Source organism: Procambarus clarkii, chromosome 21 (genome assembly GCF_040958095.1).
Source record: "Procambarus clarkii isolate CNS0578487 chromosome 21, FALCON_Pclarkii_2.0, whole genome shotgun sequence".
NCBI classification, from domain to species: Eukaryota; Metazoa; Arthropoda; class Malacostraca; order Decapoda; family Cambaridae; genus Procambarus; species Procambarus clarkii.
Window position 1 is genome coordinate 30,904,086 of NC_091170.1, and position 12,162 is coordinate 30,916,247.

The following is a 12,162-nucleotide window of genomic DNA, read 5'->3' on the forward strand; positions in this document are numbered from 1 at the left end:
CTCAACCAATTTATATCCACTGTTTCGAAGTATATTATCTACACAAACTAAAACATGAAACGATATAAATTGGATAAGTTTAGAATGAAGAAAGACCTGAGTAAATACAGATTTAGAAACAGGGATAACCGGATATCCTGTGGATATTGCTATTATCCGTCCAGATAGCCAAATAGGAAGAACAAACTGACATGCACGCCCTAATATTTTCTTGACTCCACGAAACATACAGTAACCCTCGCCTCTTATACATACTGCTTTACTATATCATGTCTACTTCCCTTCCTTCCATGTCTCCCATCCTTATCCTGACCCCTGTAAAGTGCTATATAGTCGTAATGGCTTGGCGCTTCCCCCCCCCCCCCTGATAATTCTCCCCCCTCCCTCCATGTCTTACACAGTCTATATCCACCCTCACACAGCCATTATACGAAATGAAAATTGGAGAGAAAAAATTAGAAAGTCGTATAAATTGATGGCTACCTGCGGCACTATGGGTTGTCCACACTCTGATAACTATCATGATGTCAGCAATTGCCTAAATGCCCCTCTAATTACTTCGTAAACCTTATGACTAGGATAAGTTATTAAGTCATCGCCGTACCTTTGTAAAATATGTTATCTCGAACAATTATTGAACAAGTTACATGTAATAGGGCTCATTGAAGGTAGTTTACTAGTAAATTACCATACTACAGAGTATAGTTAGCTCCAAAATAAATCAATGATATATTCAATATTTAGACCTTCTGAGGCAATATACAAGGGTGTATGAAACAGTTGAAAGGAATTGCTGCTTTACTGAGAACTCTATTTCTTTTGGACTCCAGAAACCTCAGTATAAATAATCAGTAGTATCAGAAACTAAACTGAATATCCTTATATTTAATATAGTAAACATGCTTACAAAAAATGAATAGTTGTGTATTAAAACATTAATACACACCTTATAAACATAGTGCGTATCACATTAACCACATTCATTCCATCTCGTCACACATATTCCATCTCATGACACATATTCCATCTCATTACACCCATTCCATCTCATCATTCCCATCCCATCTCACCACAACCTACTTATGGAAGAAAATACGTCTTGAATAATTCAGGAATCCTTTGTATAGCTCAGGAACTCTTTACTTAACACTTTGTGTACTTCAGGAACTCTTTACTTAACACTTTGTGTACCTCAGGAACTCTTTACTTAACACTTTGTGTAGCTCATAAAACCTTTACTTAACGCTGTCTCCCTTCGGTACCCTTTACTTAACGCTTTACATAGCTCAGAAAATCCTTTATTCACAATAATCCAACCCACACACATGAAATAAAATAAAAATGACGAGCAATAGTGGGACAGGGAGCTAATATAAGGCAAGAGAGAGAGAGAGGAAGTATAGTGAAGAAAAAAAGCATGAAAATCGAGCAAGAGGCAGCTCCCTACGAGAAAATAGGAAAACTATAAAATTTGGTAGAAAAGGGAAGAAGTGAAAGACAAAACTGATTAGGATAATTAGATCACACGGAGGTTGTAAAAATAATTAGGACCTGGATGGTTCATGAATAGTCGGAGAAATGGCTGGCTACTGTGACTGCTGTCCAGAAATACCAGGTAATGTTCAGACAAGGGGTCACAATAACGTGGCTGAAGGTATGATGATCAAACCACACATCAGAAATGGAGAAACGACGACGTTTCAGTCCATCCTGGATCATTATCAAGTCGTATATGTGAGGAAATATAAGAAATGACGTCGTTTATCTATCTTCTGATATGTGGTTTGGTCGTACGAGTCGCAAGGATGTTAAAAAATATTTTTTTAGCATAAGACTTTTGAACAAATGGAATCACACTAAAGGAAAAGATTGTAGAAAACAATAATAAATATCTTCGAAATTACGTATGACAAAAAAATGAGTATTGGGAGTCAGTGCAATAGATAACGTAGGTTAATAAGGCGAGGCTCAGAAGCTAATGTTCAACCCCGCAAACACATTTACGTGAGACCACTCCTAGTTTATGCAAGAAGCACTAGTCAAAGTTTCCTTGACTATTATTAAAAGGATGAGATGGTAGGCGTGATCCTTGCATCATCCTTCATAACTAAAAGCGGCACCTATCGTTTTATATGCAAATGTGTTTCAGTGGAGGCGTATAGTTGCCCAGAGGTGAGTGTATAAGTCTCGTGGGCACGTCCACCAATAGGAGTGGACGAGGCAATAGTGGTGATTGCGGACACGGCCGCATGAAGATCTTCATGGTGGTAGAGGGAGGAATAGGGGGTAGGATCACGGGAGGACAATAGTGGGACAGAGAAGGATAGCGGTGCAAGCAGCAGAAAAGTGGAAGATATATATATATATATATATATATATATATATATATATATATATATATATATATATATATATATATATATATATATATATATATATATAATATATATATATATATATATATATATATATATATATATATATATATATAAATATATATATATATATATATATATATATATATATATAATATATATATATATATATATATATAAATATATATATATATATATATATATATATATATATAACTGATAACTCACACCCCAGAAGTGACTCGAACCCATACTCCCAGAAGCAACGCATCTGGTATGTACAAGACGCCTTAATCCACTTGACCATCACGACCGGACAAAATGAGGTGATAGCCGAGGCTATTTGAACCACCCCACCGCCGGCACTCGGATAGTTATCTTGGGCATAGCATTTAACCAAATCACCTCATTCTTTGGGGCAACACGTGAGGAACACAAATGCGAACAAGCCTGAATGGTCCCCAGGACATATGCAACTGAAAACTCACACCCCAGAAGTGACTCGAACCCATACTCCCAGAAGCAACGCATCTGGTATGTACAAGACGCCTTAATCCACTTGACCATCACGACCGGACAAAATGAGGTGATAGCCGAGGCTATTTGAACCACCCCACCGCCGGCACTCGGATAGTTATCTTGGGCATAGCATTTAACCAAATCACCTCATTCTTTGGGGCAACACGTGAGGAACACAAATGCGAACAAGCCTGAATGGTCCCCAGGACATATGCAACTGAAAACTCACACCCCAGAAGTGACTCGAACCCATACTCCCAGAAGCAACGCATCTGGTATGTACAAGACGCCTTAATCCACTTGACCATCACGACCGGACAAAATGAGGTGATAGCCGAGGCTATTTGAACCACCCCACCGCCGGCACTCGGATAGTTATCTTGGGCATAGCATTTAACCAAATCACCTCATTCTTTGGGGCAACACGTGAGGAACACAAATGCGAACAAGCCTGAATGGTCCCCAGGACATATGCAACTGAAAACTCACACCCCAGAAGTGCCCAAGATAACTATCCGAGTGCCGGCGGTGGGGTGGTTCAAATAGCCTCGGCTATCACCTCATTTTGTCCGGTCGTGATGGTCAAGTGGATTAAGGCGTCTTGTACATACCAGATGCGTTGCTTCTGGGAGTATGGGTTCGAGTCACTTCTGGGGTGTGAGTTTTCAGTTGCATATGTCCTGGGGACCATTCAGGCTTGTTCGCATTTGTGTTCCTCACGTGTTGCCCCAAAGAATGAGGTGATTTGGTTAAATGCTATGCCCAAGATAACTATCCGAGTGCCGGCGGTGGGGTGGTTCAAATAGCCTCGGCTATCACCTCATTTTGTCCGGTCGTGATGGTCAAGTGGATTAAGGCGTCTTGTACATACCAGATGCGTTGCTTCTGGGAGTATGGGTTCGAGTCACTTCTGGGGTGTGAGTTTTCAGTTGCATATGTCCTGGGGACCATTCAGGCTTGTTCGCATTTGTGTTCCTCACGTGTTGCCCCAAAGAATGAGGTGATTTGGTTAAATGCTATGCCCAAGATAACTATCCGAGTGCCGGCGGTGGGGTGGTTCAAATAGCCTCGGCTATCACCTCATTTTGTCCGGTCGTGATGGTCAAGTGGATTAAGGCGTCTTGTACATACCAGATGCGTTGCTTCTGGGAGTATGGGTTCGAGTCACTTCTGGGGTGTGAGTTTTCAGTTGCATATGTCCTGGGGACCATTCAGGCTTGTTCGCATTTGTGTTCCTCACGTGTTGCCCCAAAGAATGAGGTGATTTGGTTAAATGCTATGCCCAAGATAACTATCCGAGTGCCGGCGGTGGGGTGGTTCAAATAGCCTCGGCTATCACCTCATTTTGTCCGGTCGTGATGGTCAAGTGGATTAAGGCGTCTTGTACATACCAGATGCGTTGCTTCTGGGAGTATGGGTTCGAGTCACTTCTGGGGTGTGAGTTTTCAGTTGCATATGTCCTGGGGACCATTCAGGCTTGTTCGCATATATATATATATATATATATTATATATATATATATATATATATATATATATATATATATATATATATATATATATATGCCCTCATGTGCAAGAGGAAACTGTAGTATAATAATAATAATAATTGAAAAACACGAGGTAGCTTCCTGGGGAATAACTATAATGAATTAGGAAATGGTTATTCGCGTTTCAAAAGATCAGTGTGTTTTTATCGTTGTTGCATATATATATATATATATATATATATATATATATATATATATATATATATATATATATATATATATATATATGTACAACAACGATCATATCATCAAGGACTCTTGTGCCCTTGATAACCTCATAATGAACCCAGAGTTTGCCAGTGCAGGCTACTGATCACATGGCCCTGTATAACTAACCATTCTGCGAGATGGAGTTTTAGCATACGTAACTAGTTCCCGACACTCTCTACTCCCCTTCATACAGCCTAGGGCAGGTGCACAAATGCTGATGTAACTAAATGTGTTAATAATAAAAAAGTTAAACTGCTGTTCAACCGATGCTTGAAGCTTTCCATGGAGTTTCTATGATGTTATGACAGTGTTCAGAGTCCACCGCTCTGAGGTGATCGTCAATACTCTTCTATAATGTTACTAGGTTAAAACTTTTAAATAACTTGTAGGCCTACACTTCAATCGTATCTCCTCTTACTTGACGCCTTTCTAAGGAATGCGGCGATACCGATGGAAATACTAATGTCCAAAAATGATTCTTAACTCTTTATTGTACACAAGTCAGAAACTAGGCTCTAATCTCAGAAGAGAAAACAAATATCAAATCGGCTCCCACCCAGACAGGAAGGAACCGTTCATAAAGTGAAAGTATGAGGGCTCCCAGCTGGACTATGTAACTAGATTCAAATATCTGGGTCATGTAACCAGACCGTTGTCACTACAAAGAGAGGCTCAGTGTTCTCAAGATTGAGGCAGGGTATCAATCAAACTCTTGGGCAAATATTATAATTGTTAACATTATTTACTATATTAGATTTTTAGTTAAATATGCTGCAAATCTTCTTGCTTTAGCAATTAAAAGATTGATTGGATGGCTTGATAAAATTAAAAACTATGACACTAGTATAAGTAGTATACTTAATATGAGGAAGGAAAACACACGATCAAATCAAAAGAATGTGACATATCAATGAAAAATTATTGAGGCCGTACGATCATGGAACCTGATATTCCGAGCGTCATTGGTCAGGTTATGTTAGGTTTCATTGAATTTGGTTATGTAAATAAGGCGTATTATTGACGATAATGTGAAATATGGAATTCGAAAACTATTTCATTGTGCCCTTAAATTCCGTTTACAGACACCCAAATTCTTCTAAGCTAACTTTTCAGTATTCACTTTTATATATTCTAAAACGATTTATAATGCAATATGTTATAATTAGAGAATAATCTCTGTTATTCCGTGCTACTTGCCTCGCTCCTGTGCCAGGTAAGTTACGGGCTCACCATAGCCCGTGCTACTTGGAACTTGTTCCGAGTAGCTGAATCTATAACAACAACACTCCACGAGGGAGAGCGGGCTGAGACTCCACACACACAGGTTGTGTGGTGTGTGCTCCTGAGCTACTGTGTGAGATTGATTGATTGAAGATCCATTTATATCTGAGTGACTGGAACTGTAATCGTTAATCTGGTGAGCGAGAGATTTTCCCTTATTTGTGTATTATTCCTTTTCCTGTGTTTAAATAAATGTAATGCACGCACTTTGATTGTTTTTAAGAGTCCCGCCAATGCAAAAATATGGTACAAAAATATTACCACATGGTCATTCTGGTGTTTAAAGTGTTTATAAATGCATATTGGTTCTACATCTATGGTTTAAGGTAACGTACCTATGCTGTAAATAAGAGAGTACGAACGGGTTTCATGAGTTCGTACTCTAGGGTACGGCTTGCAGACCCGTGCCCTTTCAACAAATACCTACACAACTATCCAGGTGGTTTGAAGAGGAGGTGGTTACTCATGGCAATAGATTTGCTGTGAAGCCGGGCATTCATAGGAACACAGCGTAAATGGTATAAGGCCACTACGACCCGTAGAGGGAGTAACATCTAGGACAAGTTACCAGCCTAAGCATCTATGGTATAGGCATCTGTGGTATAAGGCTAAAGTACGCTTTCCGGAGAACCAAGTCCTCGCCAAAGTTGAAGTACTTCAGGCAATCAACAACACGGCCCAAATCTCACCTGCCGACATAGCCGGCACCCGCGATGGCGCGACACTTTTTTTCCAGTGAAAGTGACCTTGAGAAATTGTTCACGACCCCTACACTGGCAGCTCTGCGGGCCACTAACCTTACTCTCAATCCACCACGATGATACATAGCTGGTCAAACGGGTTTTGCCAGGAGGGTCAGCTCATGGATCACGGACCGCGACATCACCGATATCATCACCAGCATCAATTTAGAAAACCCTGACATGACGGTTACCACGGCAAAACTCATCACCAGCGACGAGACCCGGTGCCCGACCTTGAAGATGTCTTTCTCCACAGATGCCGCGGCCGACCTCGCCACAAACTGCGAATTCCGATGCTTCGGAATCACCACACCATCCGACCTAGTGAAGAAAGAACGATACTTGGAGCTGAACAGTTACAGCCCCGCTCCTGTCCCAGGTAAGTCCATTACGGTCTCACCATAGCCGGTGCTACTTGGAACTTTTTGTTCCAAGTAGCTGAATCTTAAACAACAATGGAACTGAAGCAATGCTTCAGGTGTTATCAGTACTCTCACTACACCGACAAGTGCACGTTGCGCGCACCGAAGTGCAGCATATACGCAGAGGACCACCACTACTCTGCCTTCACAACCACCCACGAAAAATGTCTCCTCTGCAACTACCAACATACAGCTGTCTCCCCTGACTGCCCTCGAAGGAAATCAAGATGATGGAAATCTCAGCAAACGCCACACCTCGACCTGACAACCCACCCAAGTCTGCAGCTTAGCCTCAGTTACAAGTACCACTAGGAGTCTACACGACTTGATGAAGTAGATCTGACCAAATGTAATCTAACAAGAAAACTATTCGCATACCTCTTACTTCATTATGCAAATGAATATAAAAAAATAAGAGATAATTGTATCTCTTAATTTCTTGAACAAATATTCAAGAAATGTACATTTCATCCCACCCTTCCCATCAAAGAAGCAAATTAAGGATCAGCCCAAGCTTCGTTTGCAAAGAAAAGTACAACGCCTTAAGCCAGACTCATTCTGCTCACAACACTCATAAACCATATTCACCGATGGTTCCTTACACCGCCCCCTGATTCTGCTGGAGGTGCAGCTGTCTTGACAATGCGGCAAGATAATTATAAGGAGAAACCGCTTAGCCAGTAAGATTATATATAGCACTTGGAATGGATATGCCGACAAAGAGAAAAGACAGAGGAAAGAAATGGTGTCCAACCACTTGAACCATCGGGAATCGAACGCCAACCTGCATGACGTGAGGTCGTCGTTGTAAAGACTAGTGCAAATGATGGCTCGTATTTTGTGTATTGAGTCCTTGTAAGTAAATAGGCCTCTACCCTTCAGACCCAACTACATTATTTGCCATACTCCTTGCGCTTAAATGTGTAAATGACTCAACAATGGACCCATTAATTGTAAGTAATTATGATCCTTTATTGAGCTCAACTCTTTAAGATACAATTGTAACATGTTTATATCTAAAGATAGACTCAGATGCAAACAAATTATTAATGATGGTAAGAAAAGGAGTCAATTTCACGAGGATTCCATCTTCAGACGTATGATAGAACTGGTGAGATAGTTCTAGATACAACGTACATTCAAAGAACTCCAGCAAAACTTTGTAAATATGAGACACAGTGAAATCTACACTAGCTCTTCCCTGTATTATATAACCATACAAATATTCTTACACGTCTATGGATCGAAGAATAAAATCAGCAAACTCCTAGAAGTAACAACTGTTCGGCTTAGACTCGATTATAAATATATCCGGGAGATTACATTATCTACCAGGCAAGACCTGACCAAATGTAAACTGTGCCAGGTGGGGCAGCTCATGGATCACGAGGTTATCATGATGGTTATCACGGATAACCATGATTGTATAATCCGTGATAACACAAATAAAACAAACTGGTATTAAAGCTATTTGTACGCCCTGCATCACCTTAAATCGTTGTTAAGTATTCCAAGTCGAGTACTGTGTGCAGTGCTGCATGTGACTAACCTTTTCACCCGCCGCCCACTAGATGGAGACAGGGTGCATGGTAGGCTAATCAAAGTAATATAACTAGCTAACCAAAAATGTGAATTGTTTGGCTTAAAGCTCTTTATGGACCACTACCTGAACCCATTATAATGATATGATAGTGAAATCACTCGCCCGCAGAGGCTACAATAAACTAACGAAATGAGCGAAAATTATATTTTAATTTCGTTTTGTCTCGTCGTGTTAGGGCCTCTTTAATTGTATCACGATAATGTTACTCTGATAAACTGTGATTATACTGTTGATGTATATGTTAGCAATCTCTGTAACTAGTTCATCAATGCTTAAATAAAAAAAAACTGGGGTTAGGTTTGAACCCAATATGTGGCCGTGAAACCTTTTATACTGTCTTAATAGAACGTCACATTTTAGCGTATACTCTATCTATTGCTAAATATTGTTGTACTAGAGAATGGTAGCGGCTCGCGAAATGGACATGCATACTGTTCCATTTTCTGTTTTGGGTCCTCTGGTAGGTTAGGATAAGGGCACTAGAGTACGACAGTTTCTTGGCGTTAGGAAACCTTAGGAGGACGAGCTCCATCAGCACATGAACTAAACTAAATCAAACTTAAATATATCTTCATACTGGTGGTTTCTAATGCCTAAGATAACTTGGCCATCCTTCTCTATACACATTGAACAAAATTTACATTAGTTACTGTCTGAGAACTGAGGATGCTTGGAAGGCGGGATAGGAACCGATGCTCGACCCTGGAAGCACGTCTAGGTGAGTGTATCTTGGTGAGTACGGTGCCCAATACTGCTTAACTTATGTGGGGAGATTCTCAAGGACATTTTTTGCCCCCCCCCCCCAAGGGCGAGTTTAATGAACAACGTCACTCAGCCCGCGAGTGAACACTCAGCCACAGCAACAGGAGCAACGCCCGCTAAAAGGAAGAACACCCGCTAAAAGGGAGAACACCCGCTAAAAGGAAGAACACCCGCTAAAAGGAAGAACACCCGCTAAAAGGGAGAACACCCGCTAAAAGGAAGAACACCCGCTAAAAGGAAGAACACCCGCTAAAAGGAAGAACACCCGCTAAAAGGAAGAACACCCGCTGAAAGGAAGAACACCCGCTAAAAGGAAGAACACCCGCTGAAAGGAAGAACACCCGCTAAAAGGAAGAACACCCGCTAAAAGGGAGAACACCCGCTAAAAGGGAGAACACCCGCTAAAAGGAAGAACACCCGCTAAAAGGGAGAACACCCGCTAAAAGGGAGAACACCCGCTAAAAGGAAGAACACCCGCTAAAAGGGAGAACACCCGCTAAAAGGGAGAACACCCGCTAAAAGGAAGAACACCCGCTAAAAGGAAGAACACCCGCTAAAAGGGAGAACACCCGCTAAAAGGAAGAACACCCGCTGAAAGGAAGAACACCCGCTGGGGTGTTCATTCTGCCACTTGTACCCAGGCGCAGCTGGGTACAAGTGGCTGGGCCGTTGCTTAACGCTCTCTTAAGTGAATAATTCATTAAACAAGAAAATTGACATAAGGATAAGTCTTTGCTTCTTATTTGATAGTCATAACACCAAGATCCCTTTCAAGATTTGATTTCGTAGCTTCAGTTTGTTAAGCTGATATCTAGCGGGCCTGAATACTTATGAAAATATATACAGAGATATATATATGTTCTTTTCCTTTTGAGTTCAGAACCGTAGATTTTCCATGTTCAAATGTATGCTTGGCGAAGTATCCTTGGCATGAGAAGGCAACTGCTACCCACAAAACAATCAAGATGAAGCTTACCTTTATAAATATCGCTTCAATTACTGCGATAACCGGCTAATGAGATGTTGGGAGGCGGAGGCTGTGATTGGCAGCCTCCACTACCTGCGGACCTCCTCCTCTCACACCAATTCAAACCCTCACTCGGTGGGCTTCCTCTGCTTTATTTCAACCATCTATAACCTCTTGGCTTGATTCTAAACTTCTAGCGGTCTTACAACGGCAGGAAAGGTTCTCGCGAGAGAGTAGACAATGCGATAGTTATATGCGAGGATAGGGTGAGAGAGGGAAGGGGGTTGTAAGAGCGTGCGACACGCGGTTCTCGACGCACCGGCAGCAGCGACCTCCTCCTCACCTGGCGGTTGGGCACATACTGATCTCTGGGAGCCCGACCCTCTCCCTCCCTCCCTCCATCCCCCGTGGCGCCCCGGTCAACATCTCTTTCCAGTCACGGTCAACCTTAGCTTCTATTTATTGGTGTATTTTATCTATCCATTGCACGAAGGTATGATGGATTGTGTCAGTATATATTCTGGTGTATAAATGGTATATTCTTGCAATGCCACTAACAAGTATAAAGCGTTTGACCGACTGTAACCTCTCGCAAAGACTGTGGGTAGCAACAGTGGGGTGTGTACCTTATATAAACTTGCTAATGAAAAAAATATATATTTTCCATATTCTGAAAATTTTAACTTAATGCAATGTTTATTAAATCTTTTCTGAAGTTCTTTGAGCGCAAAGATAAAATTCAAAAGTAAATTTCTGAAACAAAAATAAGACGGAAATAGTTATTATATTTTATAAGAAATAGTTATAAAGAGACCGAATGGTTTCCCCAGAACATTCCTCTCACTCCCGGAGACTTAACGATATTATCATACTCTACCCAAATAAAGTTTGCTACTTCAGGCTAATACAACCCATGTCTTTCTTTAATACCATGTACCCATCCTGCGATAAGGATATTAGATGAACTCATAGCTGCAGCTCTTGATCTGTGATACCTCGTACAGAAGAGGGTAGCTGAAAAATATAACAAAATTAAATCAAATAATTTGCCTTCCAGAATGCAGTCTGGATACCAAGACAATTCGAAATAGGGTGATGAGTCAGCCACCAGAGCTCACCTTAGCTTAACCCAGTCTAACATAACTAAATCTAACCTAGTAAGTACATTAAGCGTGAAAATATAACGAAAAGATGTTTGGTTTAATGTATAGGTAAACTAGTTTATTGTGCTCGGCTCCTCACCACATACCTTTCCAGTGAGTCAGTCCTGGATTAAACATTGAATATAGGCACGTGCCTTAGGGCACCAAGGGAAGAGGGCCATCAAAGGAAAAGGGCATCAAAGGAAAAGGGCATCAAAAGGTAGAGGGGTATCAAAGGAATGAGGGCCACCAAGAGAAAGGGTCACTTCAAAAGTGACCTCTTCACCGTAATCCAATGACCACCGTAATCAATCAAAAAAATATCAACGTAATTCAAAATGGAAATATATTTTCCATTTAAATTTTGGGCCTTTTTTTCCAAAACAGCAAGTTAAGGATCCTCTGGTCCGTTAGGAGGGCAGGAAGTTCTCCTAAGGGTTCAGAACGTCATGAAAACTGTTAATTGAACGTTTCCTCTACTTACCTAACAGCCTAAGCCAGAGGATCCAAAACAGAAAACGGGACAGTACGTCACTTCCATAAGCCCGATTTCAATTTGAATTACGTCGATTTTTACCCTGAGTGCGCA

The 12,162-nt window shown here is 41.1% G+C and overlaps 1 protein-coding gene across 1 annotated transcript in view; it reads right to left on the reverse strand.

Moving 5' to 3' along the window:
- LOC123760663 (globin D, coelomic) overlaps nt 1-10,789 on the reverse strand; it is a 65,059-nt gene extending 54,270 nt beyond the window's left edge. The window contains exon 1 of the mRNA XM_045746439.2: nt 10,441-10,789. The gene's annotated coding sequence lies outside the window, so the exon portion shown is untranslated. The remainder of the gene's footprint in view (nt 1-10,440) is intronic.
- Between the last annotated feature and the right edge of the window lie 1,373 nt (nt 10,790-12,162).